The sequence below is a fragment of the Chinchilla lanigera genome, unplaced genomic scaffold, assembly GCF_000276665.1.
Source record: "Chinchilla lanigera isolate Chin_1 unplaced genomic scaffold, ChiLan1.0 scaffold00117, whole genome shotgun sequence".
In the NCBI taxonomy this organism is placed as follows: domain Eukaryota; kingdom Metazoa; phylum Chordata; class Mammalia; order Rodentia; family Chinchillidae; genus Chinchilla; species Chinchilla lanigera.
In genome coordinates this window covers 3,956,523-3,971,370 of record NW_004955518.1, presented here as the reverse complement: position 1 = coordinate 3,971,370, position 14,848 = coordinate 3,956,523, and positions in this window count along the sequence as shown.

The window sequence follows — 14,848 nt, the reverse complement described above, 5'->3', positions numbered from 1 at the left end:
CTATTTCCAAGGCTCTTGAACTACTTGGTCAGGTACAGTCATAGCAACGACCCCACTTCTCTGGTACCAAATTCTATCTTTTACTTTTCTCTCATGCTGAGACAACATACCTGATGCCCAAAAATAAGGACGGAAAGGTTTATTTAGCTCACAGTTTGTGGAGGTTTCAGTCCATACTTTGTTGGCTCCAAGGCAGAGTGGCATATGGCAGAAAGGCAAAAGTTCATGGTGACAGAAAACTGCAAAAGTAGCAAGAGCAAAAGGGGAAGGGTGCTGGCAAGCAACCTCTTTCTCTCCCTTACATATGCAAACTCTCTGCCCCAGGGCAGGTGTAGCACTCATAGGCATAATACCAGCATTGGATCATGGATCAATCATAAACTGTAAAAGCCCACCCCAGGACTGCATGAGGCTTTGAGGGGACATTCAGACACAAACCATAACACTCTGCAATATTTTAGTAACCCAAAAAGAGGTGATATCAGTACATTTGTTAGGAGCTAATATGTAAATGAAGAAAGGCTTAGTTTGGCAGGTTATATTGACAAGGAGTCAGAAGCACTTCAGAGCCTAGGAGTGTTCTGATTGACTAGTAATGTCTGCAGTGATCTGGGGAATATGATGATGCTGGGTCCAAAACTTACCGTCCCAGTGGATCCTGGGAGATTCATTAACAAACTAGATTTGATGCGTTGTTTCTGGGATCTCATGCTTGGTGGTTTATACATTGTTTTTCCTTTTGAGAGGTATACAGAAGTAAAAATATTATTTGGGCAAAAGTGGTTGGCTTTTCCTTTGATAAGTCATTTAGACCAAGGTTTAGTGCAGAACTTGGCCTCTTGCTCCACTTCACAAGTGGGATCTTAGGCAAATTTAGTTTGCTTAACCTTTTTCTCAGCCTTACATAAGCACCTGACTAAAATCAGATTTAAAAGGTTAAGGATCAGGTTAAAAGGTTAAAGATCAGGTTTAAAAGGTTAAGGCTAAGAGAAGTTTATGGGAAAAAGTGAAATAATTCCCTCTACAAGAAGAAATCTGACTCTTTGCTGGTGGAGTTGATTGTCATGTATAATTAACTGTATTTATTTAATAAGATTTGGGTGGATGTAATAGAAACCCCCAAAATATTAGAGGTTAAAACAAGTGGCTATTAAATCATTTTTTTTAAAAGTAAAAGATAGGCATTACCAGATCTAATATTGTGGCCATATGCTATGTATATTGTGGTTGTCAGGGTGTATTGGGGACCTAGGCTCTTTTTATTGGCAAGGTTACCTCATGTCCTAAAATGACTGCTGAAACTCTAGTTATCCTGTCTGCATTCTAGGCTGGAGGAAGGATCAAAAGACAAAAACAACCTCTCTCAAATCAGTCATCTCCTTTCCACAACTTTCCTGGAGTCTCACCCAACACTTTCATCCTATCTCACTGGCCAGGTGTGTAGCTTTAAGGAAGCCTGGGAAATATAGTACCTTATACAAGGAGGTGATATTTCTTCCAGATTTTAAAAAAGTCAAGATTCCTCTCCTAAGCAGGAAAGAGAAATAGGAAAGGTTGTGGGTAATCAGTCTTCTATGTTACACAGGTAATATTAGAAAAAACAGTGACTTTAAAAGCTCTTTTTTTTTTACATATTTGGTACACGAAAATGTTTGCTGAATTATAAAATGCGTAGGCAATGTAATCTGGTTTATATAGTATGTAAGAGTTTAAACCAATTCAAAGACTACACTATTTGATGAAAGTAAGTATGGAAATGAGCACTATTTAAATAATGGTGTCTTTTTCTCCTAATAAGTTAAACATTATGACTGTATATCTAAATGTATTTTACAAACTGATATATGGAATCTAGCATTTTGTCTGAGTCTGACAATCAGAATACTCTGAATTATGAAGTCATGTATGCAATATATTATTATGGTCCCTTCAGTTGTTTTGATAATTTAATTGAATAAATATATAAAATGTGCTTGTTATATGCAAAGCAATATGCTGCAAGATACCTTAAAAGAATGGAAAACAGCATACCCTATTTTTAAGAAGAACAAAAAAAGGACAATCCACTAAAATGTAAATTCTGTGAAGATAAGAATTTTGGTCTGTTTGACTTACTGCAGTTGCTGAAGAGTATAAAACAGTGTGATATAGAATAGTAACTCAGTAAATATTTGCTAACTGAATGAATGAACTAGAAAATACTAGAATATACTGTACTCATACCTTTAAAAAAATGTTTTTTAAAAAAATCAATTTGAGGCCAGGTGTGGTGGTGCATGCCTGTTATCTCGGTGCTTGGGAGACTGAGGTAAAAGAATCACCATGAGTTCAAGGCCAGCCTAGGTTACATACTCACTTCAATGCCAGTACTAGCTACATAGTGAGACCTGTCTAAAAAAACAAACAAAAAAATCAATTTGCAAGTAGGCATATATCTGTTTATAGAAAATAGACATATTTCCATGAGATGACAAGGCAACAAATACCTCCAAAAATTCTCAACTTCCCCCATGGGGCATCAATAGGGGAGGAGGTCAAAAGCAAAACACCTGAATTATATGAAATGATAAAAGAGGAGACAGAAAAGGAACAGATCATAAGATCCTCAGTGAGCTCAAAGATTATATAAATAAACAGATCATAGATTTAATAAAAGTTTACAGAGGACAGTAATAAAAAGTCAGCTGAGCTAAGCAAAATGACACAAAGCACAACTGGTCAGTTTAGCAAAGAATTAGAGTATATGAAGAGGTATACAACAGAAATCCTTTTCTAAATTTTTAATTAATTAATTTATTTTTTGTCTTTTTGAGACAGGGTCTCGCTATGCAGTTCAGGCTGACCTTGAGCTCACTTTGTAGCCCAGGCTGGCCTCGAACTTGCAATGATCTTCCTGCCTCAGCCTCCTGAGTGCTGGGATTACAGGCATGCACCACTATGCCTGACTTAAAACAGAAATCCTACAAATAAAAAATTCTATTGGAATATGGGCAGTAGAAGTGGCCGGTGTGAGGACAGAGTGTCAGAACTAGAAGACAGAACACATGCAGATGACCACATACTCAGAAATATTTTAAAAATAACAAGAGAACATGGAAAGTGAATCCAACAACTGCTAGATGATCCAAAGAAGGCTAATCTAACATTAACTGGAATTAATGAAAAATCAGAAGACAACACAAATGCCATAAAAATCTGTTTATAGAAATAATAGTGGAAAACTTTCCAAGTATTGGGAAATTATTTAACATACAGTAAGTGAGACATATGGAACTCCAAATAGCCATGATCAGAAAAAAACTTCACAACACATCACAGACAAAATTTCAGAAACCAAAACAAGGACAGAATCTTAAAACTTTTAGAGAAAGTGGCAAAGCACTTATAAAGATCAACCCATTAAAATTATAGCAAACTTCTCAACACATAAAGGCCAGGAATGTTCAGAGTGAAGTGTTTCAAGCCCTAAACAAAACAAAGCAAAACAAAACTTGCAACTCAGAGTGATATATTCCAAAAAACTATCTTTCAAAATTGATAAATAAGATCTTGAGGGAGCAGCAAGTTGGCAGAGTAGTAAGGAGAAGAGAAAAAGCCTCTCTGAGGGTCGCCACCCAGATGTTGGAATATAGCAATGCAAGGAAGACAAGAAGGAGGGAATTGGGCCCTCTGGACACAGGAAGGATCTGAAGTGTGAATTGAAACCCATGGAGAAAGTGAAAAGAGAAACTTAAATGAAGAAGATGGAAGTAGCTGGTGGTACCTTCTCCTTGAGATGAGACTCCCTGTATGAGAGGAGCAGTTCAAATCTGCAGACAAATGGTGAATGCTGGCAACCCCAGAGGCCTCCACAGAGAGACGCAGCAGTGGAGGGAAGCAGTGGATGTGAAGTACTGCACTGGTTGCTGGTGACTGTTGAGGGCTCAGTCGTCCTGCACAAGAGATTGATTGGCCAGGAGCCATCTTGGAGAGGGTCTGACTTAGCTCGGAACTCAGAGCTGCTACTGGCTCCACTTAGCAGTCCCAGCTTGGCACAAGCCCACAAAAGGTGTACTGATGGCTGCAGGCTGAATGAGTCTGGGCTTGGATAGAAGGTGCAAGCTTGTTGAGACTATCCACCACCCTGCCAAAAAGTTACTCCTGGCTTGCTGGGATAAGTCAACACTGACTGGGACTCTGTCTCCACATGTTGTCTACCAGTGACAACAGTGACATACCTGGAAGTGGCTTTTTTTCTTTTTTCTCTTTCTCTCATTTGTTTTTGTTGTTGTGATTTTTTTGTTTTTGTTTTTTCTCCTTCATTGTTCGATCTTGCTTTATATGAGAGTGAACATGGTTTCTAGCCTCTTTGTGATTGTGGTTCTATTCTGTTCTTCTTTTTAATCTCTTCCTTGTCTCTTTCCCTCCAGTCTTCTGCACCAGTTTCCCAAAGGTAGTGTGATCCCCCTTTGTGTTCCATCCTTAATTCTAATCTCTTCCTCTTCTTCCACTTCTCTATTTTCTCCATAATCCATTTGAAATTTTAACCTCAGGGCAAAATTGACATATTAAGGATTGTATAATGCAAGCATTTTTCTGGTTTGTTTTAGATTTTGTTATATAACCACAAATCTAGTTCATATGGTTAAAGGTGGCAAATTAATGGTTAGCTTCATTTGTCATTTTCTAGGCATATTTTTTCTATTTTAAAAATTTAAAAACTGACAAAACAGCAATGAAGACAAAATCAAAACAACACAAAAACAGCAAAAATGATACATGACTTTAAGATAAAATGATAGAAATTTACAGTGGTTGCTATATTACATGCTGTTATCTTCAGCAAAGTTGCTCAGTCTTTTACACATAGGAATGTAAGACTGATCAAACAATCAAAGACAGTAACAAGTAAAAAAAATAAAAATAATTTAAAAAAACATTGGAAATGATGCAGAGTTTCACCATACAAGATGGCAGGAGTTCAACAATAGTTCTTATGCTGCATATTGTTTTTAGGTCAGTAATTCTAATTACCAAATTTAAGCATGTAAAATTGGTCCAGAAAAAAGAAAATTTTAAGCATTGACTGTTCTTCTCAATAAACCACAGACATGAGCAATACACCTATCCCAGCTATCCTTGTATATTCATATAAATTTTGTTTTTCATTAAAAAAACCCAATATAACAAAAACAAATACATAAACAAAACAGCATAGAGAGCAATAAAAATGATACAGAATTTCAAAACATGGTGAAAGGATATTAACAATGGCTGTTATACTACACAATGTCATCTTCAAAATGGTTGCACATATAACCAGATATAGGCAAGCAAGATTGATCAAACAATTACACATTAACAGTTTCTTTCAATAAACCAACAGATATTTGTAGTACAATTATCCTAGCTATCCTGTGTGTATATATATATACATATTTTTCCCTCTTCCTTCTTTCTTTTCCCTCTCTCTTCCTTCATCCCAGTTGCTCCTTCCTAATTGAGCAGTTTCTTTTCCCTTTCACAATATCTATTGTACCTTTCAGATTTTATTTACTCTTTCAGATTCTTATAGTAGGGAGAAAATATGATGTTTACACATATGAATCTGATTTATTTCACTAATGAGTATGGTCTCTAGTAGCATCCAATTACCTATAAAAGCCCCTAGTTTATCTTTCTTTATAGCTGAGTAATACTCCATTGTATAAATATACCACATTTTTCTTATCCATTCCTCAGTTGATGGACATTTGCATTGTTTCCAAGATTTAGCTATTACAAATTGTGCTGCTATAAACATAGGTGCACATATATCACTGTGGTATGATGTTTTCAGTTCTTCTGGAAAAATACCCAGGAGTGTAATAGTTGGGTTGAATGGGACCTCTAATCCTAGTTTACTGAGGACTCTCCACATTGATTTCCACAGTGGTTGCACCAGTTTACACTCCCACCAACATTAGAGAAGGGTTCCTTTTTCCCTACAGCCCCTCCAGCATTTGTTATGGGTTGATTTCTTGCTGATATCCATTCTTTCTGAGGTGAGATGGAATCTCAGTGTTGTTTTAATTTGCATTTCTTGAATGACTAATGACGTTGAACATTTTTTCATGTATTTACTTGCCATTTCTATTTCTTCATGTGAGAAGTGTGTATTCATCTCAGATGCCCAGTTTTGGATTGGGTCTTTGAGTTGTAGGGGCCTGATTTTTAAAAATTCTTTATATGTTCTAGACAGGAGTCCTTTGTCTGAGGGACAGTTGGCTAAAATTTTTTCCTAATACGTGGGTTTTCTTTGCACCCTGTTGGTGATTTCTTTTGACGTGCGAAAACTTTCAATAAGATGAGATCCCAGTTGTTGACTCTTTGAAATATTTCCGGTGCAGTTTGGTTTTTGTTCATGAACTCTCTGCCTACTTTGATGTCTTCAAGACTTCCACTTGCGTTCTCTTCCATTAAATCTAATGTTTTTGTTTTAATATTTAGATCTTTAAGCCATTTTGACTTTATTTTGGTGCATGGTGATAGGCTTGGGTCTAGTTTTAGTCTTTGGCATGTGGAAAGCCAGTTTTTCCAGCACCATTTATTAAAGAGGCTATCTTTCTTCCAGTGAACATGTTTGGCCCCTTTGTCAAAGATAAGGTGGCTGAGTGTCTTTGTGGTTGTGTCTGCATCTTTCAGTCAGTTCCACTGATCTTTAGGTCTGCTTTTTGCCCATACCATGCTGATTTTATCACAGTAGCTTTGTAGTATAATTTCAAATCAGGATTTGGGATACCCCCTGCCTTGCCTTTGTTGCCCAGGATTGCTTTTGCTATTCTGGGTCTCTTTTGGTTCCCCATAAATTTTATGAATGCTTTCTCTAGGTTTGTGAGGTATGCTAATGTTATTTTCATTGGAATTGCATTGAATCTGTATAGCAATTTTGGGAGTATGGCCATTTTCACAATGTTTGTTCTTCTTATACATGAGCAAGAAATATCAGTATCAATGGAACAGACCAGAAGATGCAGAAACAACTCCAAATGCACTCAACCACCTTATCTTTGACAAAGGGGCCAAACATGTTCACAGGAAGAAAGATAGCTTCTGTAATAAATGGTGTTGAAAAAAGGGCTTTCCACATGCCAAAGATTAAAATTAGACCCATATCTGTTGCTTTCCACTAACCTAACATCAAAATGGATCAAAGATCTAAATATTAAAACAGAAAACAGTAAATCTGCTGCAAGGTAGAACGGTAGAATTCTTGAACCCAAACTGCACAGGTACTATCACAAAGAATCAACAACTGGGATCTCATCTCAGAAAAAGTCTTTGCACAGTAAAATAAATCACCAACAGAGTGAAGAGACAACCCACAGAGTGGGAAAAAGTTTTGCCAGCTGTTCCTCAAACAAAGACTAATATATAAAGGACTAGAAAAAAATCAACCCCCCAAATTTAAAGACCCAATCAAAAAATGGGCACTGAGATGAATAGATACTTCTCAGATGAAGAAGTACAAACAGCAAATAAATATATGAAAAAATGTTCAACATCATTGGTCATTCAAGAGGTGTAAATTATAACACTGACATTTCATCTCACTCCAGAAAGAATTGCTATTATCAAGAAAGCAACCAACAACAAATACTAGCAGGTTGAAGAGAAAAAGCAACACTTCTCCACCACTGGTAGGTGTGTAGACTGGTGCAACCATGGTGGAAATCAGTGTGGAGATTCTTCAAAAATCTTAAATTACACATTCCATTTGACCCAGCTATTTCTTTTCTTGGTAGCTTCTCAAAAGAATGAAAAATATTATACCACAGCAATATATGTACATCCATACTTATTGCAGCAAGTCTGTAATAGCCAAATAAATACTTCTAGACACAACAGATCAGATAAACATCAACACAATTATACTGAGGGGGGCTGGGGATTTAGCTCAGCGGCAAAAGCGCCTGCCTGGCAAGCGCAAGGTCGTGAGTTCGGTTCCCGGTACCGGAGAAAAAACAAAACAATTATACTGAGGGACCTAGTCCCCACTTTCACAAATAAATATATCAATTAGATAAGATATCAACAAAGAAAGTCAGAGTTGAACCAAAATCTTTGAACAAATGGACTCAACATATATTACAGAGTGTTACACCCAACAAAAACAGAATACATATTCTTCTCAGCACCACATGGAGCTTTCTTCAAAATAGATCACATACTAGCTCATAAAGCATGCTTAAGTAAATACAAAAGAATTTAAATGCAATGTGTATTATCAGATCATAGTGCAGTGAAACTAAAAATCAATGGATAAAGAAAGTACTGAAGGTATGCAAACACATTGTCTTGGTTACCTTTCTCTCATTGCTGAGACAAAATACCTGACACCTAAAATTAAGGAAGGAAAGTTTTATTTAGCTCACAGTTTGTGGAGGTTTCAGTCCATACTCAGCTGGCTCCAAGGTAGAGTGGCACATGGTAGAGGGCAACAGTTTTGCTGTTTTCAGAAGAAAACAGCAAAAGTGCTGGAGACCACTACAAAGTGGCTCTGAGCTGGATTTAATATCAACCAATTGGCTTTCTGTGTTTACTTGTGAGTTGTCTGAAGCTTAGGCACCTTGTCTGGGGATGGGATGGGGACTCATAGTAAGTAAACCTCTGTGAGTCCCTGGTCCCTGAAGCTTGTATTGGCCTGTGAAGCTGGGACTCCTCAAATGACAAGATAAGGCCACAGCTGAGGACGCTGGCTCCAACTCCAATGAACTACAAGGAGACTGCAGCTGCAGGCTCCACACTCCTACAATAAATACCAACCTAAAGATAAGGTAGTTCTCCTAACTGACATAATTTACTACTTTGGAAAATTCTATCAAGGTCCTGTGAGATTCCCGCATTTTCTTGAGTATCCTCCCTCTTTTTTGAAAGCCAAAAAAATATGGGCTGCCCAGAGAAGTCTTGGTCTAAACTCAGAGAATATCAAAGCTGTAAGAGAGTTAGTCTCTCCTGGAGCCCTGAAATAATTTCAATTGTCTCATTTATTTAAGCCTTTGCTGTCCACTCGTTTGGGATATTGCAGGCCTGATCAGCCTGCAATAACTAAGGGTTATTTAACCTGATACAAAAGCAATAAGAACAAAAAGGGAGGTGTGCAGAGAGCAAGCCTCTTCCCTCCCTTACATTGTATGCAGGCTACCTGCCCCAGGGCAGGTGCAACATTCACACCCATAATCCCAACACTGGACCAAGAACCAATCATAAACTCTAGAAGCCCACCCCATGACTGCATGAAGCTTTGAGGGGACATCCAGACACAAACCGTAACACATTAAATTTCAATGCGTCACAAAGAAGATCCAGGAAAAATAAGACAGTTCCTAAAATCAAATGATAATGCCAGTACAATATACCAGAACTTATGATCCTCAATGAAAACAGTCTTAAGACGTAATTTTATAGCTGTGAACATATACATTAGAAAAACAGATTGAGCCCAAGTAAATAACCTAATTATACACCTCAAGGTCTGAGAAAAACAAGAACCACTGAAATTCAGAGCTAGTACAAGGAATGAAATTATAGAATTCAGAGCCAAAATTAATGAAATTGAGACTAAAAAATCACCATGAATTGAAGAGCTGGTTCTTTAAAGGAATAAACAAAATAAACAAATCCTTAGACAATCTTACCCTGCAAAAGAAAAATAAAACCCAAATCAATGCAATTAGAAATGAAAAATGTGAACTCATAGAGGATAGACCAAAAATCCAGAACATAAACAGAAGCAAGGACAAAAATCACATGCTCATCTCAATAGATGCAGAAAAAGTCTTTGACAAAATTCAATGTCCATTCATGATAAAAACCCTGAAGAAAATAGGTATAGATGGACTGAATCTCAATCTGATAAAAGACATTTATGACACACCTATTTCCAACATCAGTACAACTGAAATGAATAGACTCTTAATCTGTTGAATGATATAATAGGTAAAACTCTTGAAGATATAGACATAGGCAAGGGCTTTCTGAAGAGAACCCCAATTATACAAGAAATAACATCAAGAATTAACAAATGGTATATCAAATTAAAAAGCTTCTGTATGGTAAAGGAAACAATCATACAAAGTTTCCCTCTAAAATTTGCAAGACAAGACTGTCCACTATCACCATTTCTGTTCAATATAGTACTTCAAAGATTAGCCAGGAAAAACAAGTAAAAGAAAGAAATAAAAAGGATCTGCATAGGAAAGGAGAAAGTCAAACTATCATTATTTACACATAACATGATATTTTACATAGAAGCCCAAAAGTTCAACCAAAATTTGCAAAAAGAAAAAAAAAAGTCAAATGAGTTGTGCGATATTCAAAACTATTTATCCAAACTGTCTCATTTATTAACGACTATTAATGACTTTTAAATAAAGCCTAATCTGTTAAGCCTGACAAACAAACAAAAAAAAATTAGCAAAAAACCCCCCCAAAAACCAAAATTTGCTAGAATTAACAACCAAATTTAGCAGTATCTTAGGTACTTTTCACTCATTGCTGAGACAAAATACCCAACATCCAAAGTGAAAGGGTGAAAGGTTTATTTAGCTTACAGTTTGTAGAGAGTCCATAATCGCTGGCTCCAAGGCAGGTTGGTGTGGCAGGCAGGCATTGCAGAGAAGAAATAGTTCATGGCAGGAAGAAGATAGCAAAGCAACAAGGGATGACCAGCTCTTTGTAACTCTTATATCTTATCCAGGCTACTTAGGGCGGGTAGCACTCACACATGTAATTCTAATGTCTTTGATCCTAGCATTGCACCATGAATCAATTCCAACATCACACACTTTAGGTCCAGCCACCTCTGAAAAAGCCCCACCTGTGACTGCATGAGAATGTGAGGGACATCTAAACACAAATCATAACAAGCAGGTGCAAAATCAATACACAAAAATCAATTGTGTTCCTGTACACCAAGAATGAATCCACCAGAAAAGAAACTGAGAAAAGAATACCATTCACAATAGCATCAGGAAAAATTAAATACCTAACAAAGAAAGTGAAAGACCTCTAAAGTGAAAATTACCGTAATCTGAAAAAGGAGATCAGAGAGGATATCAGAAAATGGAAAGATGTTCCTTATTCCTGGGTAGGGAGAACAAATATTGTCAAATGGCCATTACTTCCAAAACTGATATATAGAAATAAAACACTTTCAAATGAAAATACCAACCGCATCCTTTACAGAACTAGAGAAAAAAATCCTAAAATTCATATGGCACCAGTAGACACCCAGAATAGCAAAAACAATCCTAGACAACCAAAGCAGAGCAGAAGACATCATAATCCTAGATTTCAAGCTACACTGCAAAGCTGCAGTGATTAAAACAGCGTGGAATTTGTACAGAAACAGACATGTGGATCCATGGAAAAGAATAAAGGATGTAAATATTACCCCAGGCACATTCAGCTAAATGATCTTTGACAAAGGGACCAAAACACGCTACCATAAAGATAGACTTTTTAATAAATGGTGCTGGGAAGACTGGATATCCACATGTAGGAGATTTAATCTAGATTTACATCTCTCACTATGTTCTAAACTAAAATCAAAATAGATGAAATCTCTAACCATTTTTTTTAGAAACAATCTGCTGGAAGATTAGTAGGTAAAACTCTTGAAGACATAAGCATGAGCAAGGATTTTCTGAACATAACCCAATTGTACAAGGAATAACATCAATAATCAACAAATGGGATTATATCAAATTAAAAGATTCTGCACAGCAAAGGAAACAGCCATACACAGTGAAGAGACAACCTATAGAATAGGAAAAAATTGCTGCCAGCTCTAATATCTAGGATATATAAAGAACTTCAACTCTACCTTGTACAGATGACAAATATCTAGGATATATAAAGAACTCCATGTATAAAACAAGACTGCACAAGAAATACTTTAAAGAATTAACAGCTGGGATCTCATATTATTAAAAAGATTTTGCACATCAAAACAAATCACATGGGGCTGGGGATTTAGCTCACCGGCACGGTGCCTGCCTGGTGAGTGTGAGGTCATGAGTTTGATTCCTGGTATCAGAAAAAAACCAAAAAAACCAAAAAAACCAAAAAAAACCAAAAAAAAGATCAGTATAGTATACAAAGAGAGCTCAAGGGCAGCCTGAACTGCATAGGGAGATCCTGTCTCAAAAAAAAAAAAAAAAAAAAAAAACAAAAACACCCCCAGAGTGAAAAGAAACCCACAGATTGGGAGAAAATTTTAGCCAACTGTCACTCAGACAAAGGATGTCTTTTCTAGAACATATAAAGAATTGAAAAAAATCAAATCCCCTAAATTCAAAGAACTAATCAAAAAATGGGCATCTGATTAATACACATTTCTCAGATGAAGAAATACACATGGCAAATAACTATGAAATGAAAAACGTTCAATATCATTGGTCATTCGAGAAATGCAAATTGAAACAACACTAATATTTCAGCTCACCCCAGAAAGAATGGCTATCATCAAGAAATCAACCAACAACAAATGCTGGCAGGGATGTGGGGAAAAAGGAACCCATTTCCACCATTGGAGGGAGTGTAAATTGGTGCAACCACTGTGGAAATCAGTGTGGGGATTCCTCAAAAAGCTAGTATTAGAGGTCCCATTTGACCCAGCTATTCTCCTTCTGGGTATCTTCCCAGAAGAATTAAAAACATCATACCACAGAGATATATGTGCACCCATGTTTATAGCAGCACAGTTTGTCACAGCTAAATCTTGGAAACAACCCAAATGCCCATCTACTGAGGAATGAATAAAAAAGATGTGGTTTTCTGTTACACAGTGGAGTCCTATTCAGCTATAAGGAAGGATAAACTCAAGGCCTTTATAGGTAAGTGGGTGCAACTAGAGACCATACTCTTAAGTGAAACAACTCAGATTCACTTGTATAAACATGTATGAACATCATATTGTCTCCCTAGTGTAAGGAACTGGAAAAGTAAATAAGATTCAAAATCTATAATGGATACTGTGAAAGGGAAAGAAACTGCCCAAAAGGAAAGAGCAACTAGGATGGGGGAAAGAGAAAAAGAAAGAAAGAGGGAAGGGAAAAGAAAATACATACACACAAGACAGCTAAGATAGTTATACTACTAATTTATTTTATTTCATTGAAGGGAATAGTTTGTGCTTATATTGTTTGATTAATCTTGCATGCCTATGTCTTGTAATCTGAGAAACTTCTTTGAAGTTAACAATACACAATATATTAACCATTGTTAGTTTCCTATTATCTTTTTGTGAAATTCTGTATCATTGTTTTTTCTCTTTAAAATAATAAAAAAGATTATATAAAGAATGCAAAAAAATTAGCCACCACACCAAAACAAAAGACCCAATCAGAAAATGGATAACTGAAATGAATAAACACGTCTCAGAAAAATTGCAATTGGCCAATAAATACATGAGAAAATGTTCAACATTTCTGGTCATTAGAGAAATACAAATTAAAACAATACTGAGAGTCCATCTTACTCCATAAATAATGGCTATCATCAAGAAATCAAATAACAAATGCTGGCAAGTCTGTGTGTGTGTGTGTGTGTGTGTGTGTGTGTGTGTGTGTGTGTGATCCTGCTACATAATTGTTGGGAATATAAAGTGATGCGATCACTGTGGAAATCAGTATGGAGAATCTACAAAACACCAAAAATCAACATTCCATTCAACCTGCTATTCCCCCCTAGGTATCTTCCTGAAAATAGCAGCAAATTCATAATAGCTAAATCTTGGAAGTGGGCTATATGTCAATCAAAAAGTGAATGGATGAAGAAAATGTGATATTTATACACAATGGAGGACTATTTTGCCATAAAATAAATGGACGCACCTTGAGACAGTAATGTTAAGAGAAATAAACCAGACATAATGCTTAAATAGCATGTAGTTTCTCCTATATGAGAAACCCTAAGTATAAACAAATTAAAGAGTAAATTAAAAAACTGATAATAGGATACATGGAGTTAGATCTTTTGCAAATATGAAGGGGAGCAAGAGACAGAGGTAGGGAGGACTAAGGCAGAGAAGGCATGAACAAATAACTAAAATGTGTTATGTATCAATCACCATGAGGAATGGACAATATGTACTGCAACATGTACTAAGAAAAATAAAACTTTTTGAAAAGTAAATCTAAAAATTAAAAAAAGAAAAAAGACTTTTCTAAGGAGCATTAGTCAATTAATGTATAAAATTCAAGATTGAAAGGTATCATATGCACTGGGGATATAGCTCAGTGGCACAGTGCCTGCCTGGCAAGGGCAAGGTCCTGAATTCAATTCCCGGTATAAAAAGAGGGAGAGAGAGAGAGAGAGAGAGAGAGAGAGAGAAAGGTATCATATAAACATTTATTTCCTACAAAAACCTTTTATAAAGAGAATGATCACTCTAGTTTTGTAAGATAAATCTAAAATCTTTAATATGTCACATTTATATAAATTCACCTCAACTCCCCTTTTGTGTCCAAAAGAGAATGGAAAGTGAATTTAAAAACATACAGTTTATAATATCAGTACTACAAACTATTTTTTATAAATGACTCTTACAGGCTTTGGTGAATTGATGAAAAGAGATATTTTTCTCCCATAAAATACAAATCAGTTTTTCCAGCACCACTTATTAAAGAGACTCTTTCTTTCAGTGAACTTGTTTGGCCCCTTTGTCAAAGATGAGGTGGCTGAGTGTGTTTGGGGGTATGTCTGCATCTTTTTTTTTTTTTCTTGATAACTTCTTTTTATTTATTTATTTATTTATTTATTTTTTTTATTTTAAGGATAAAAGGAGGGAAACATTAACAGACATACAACATTTTACAACATATCA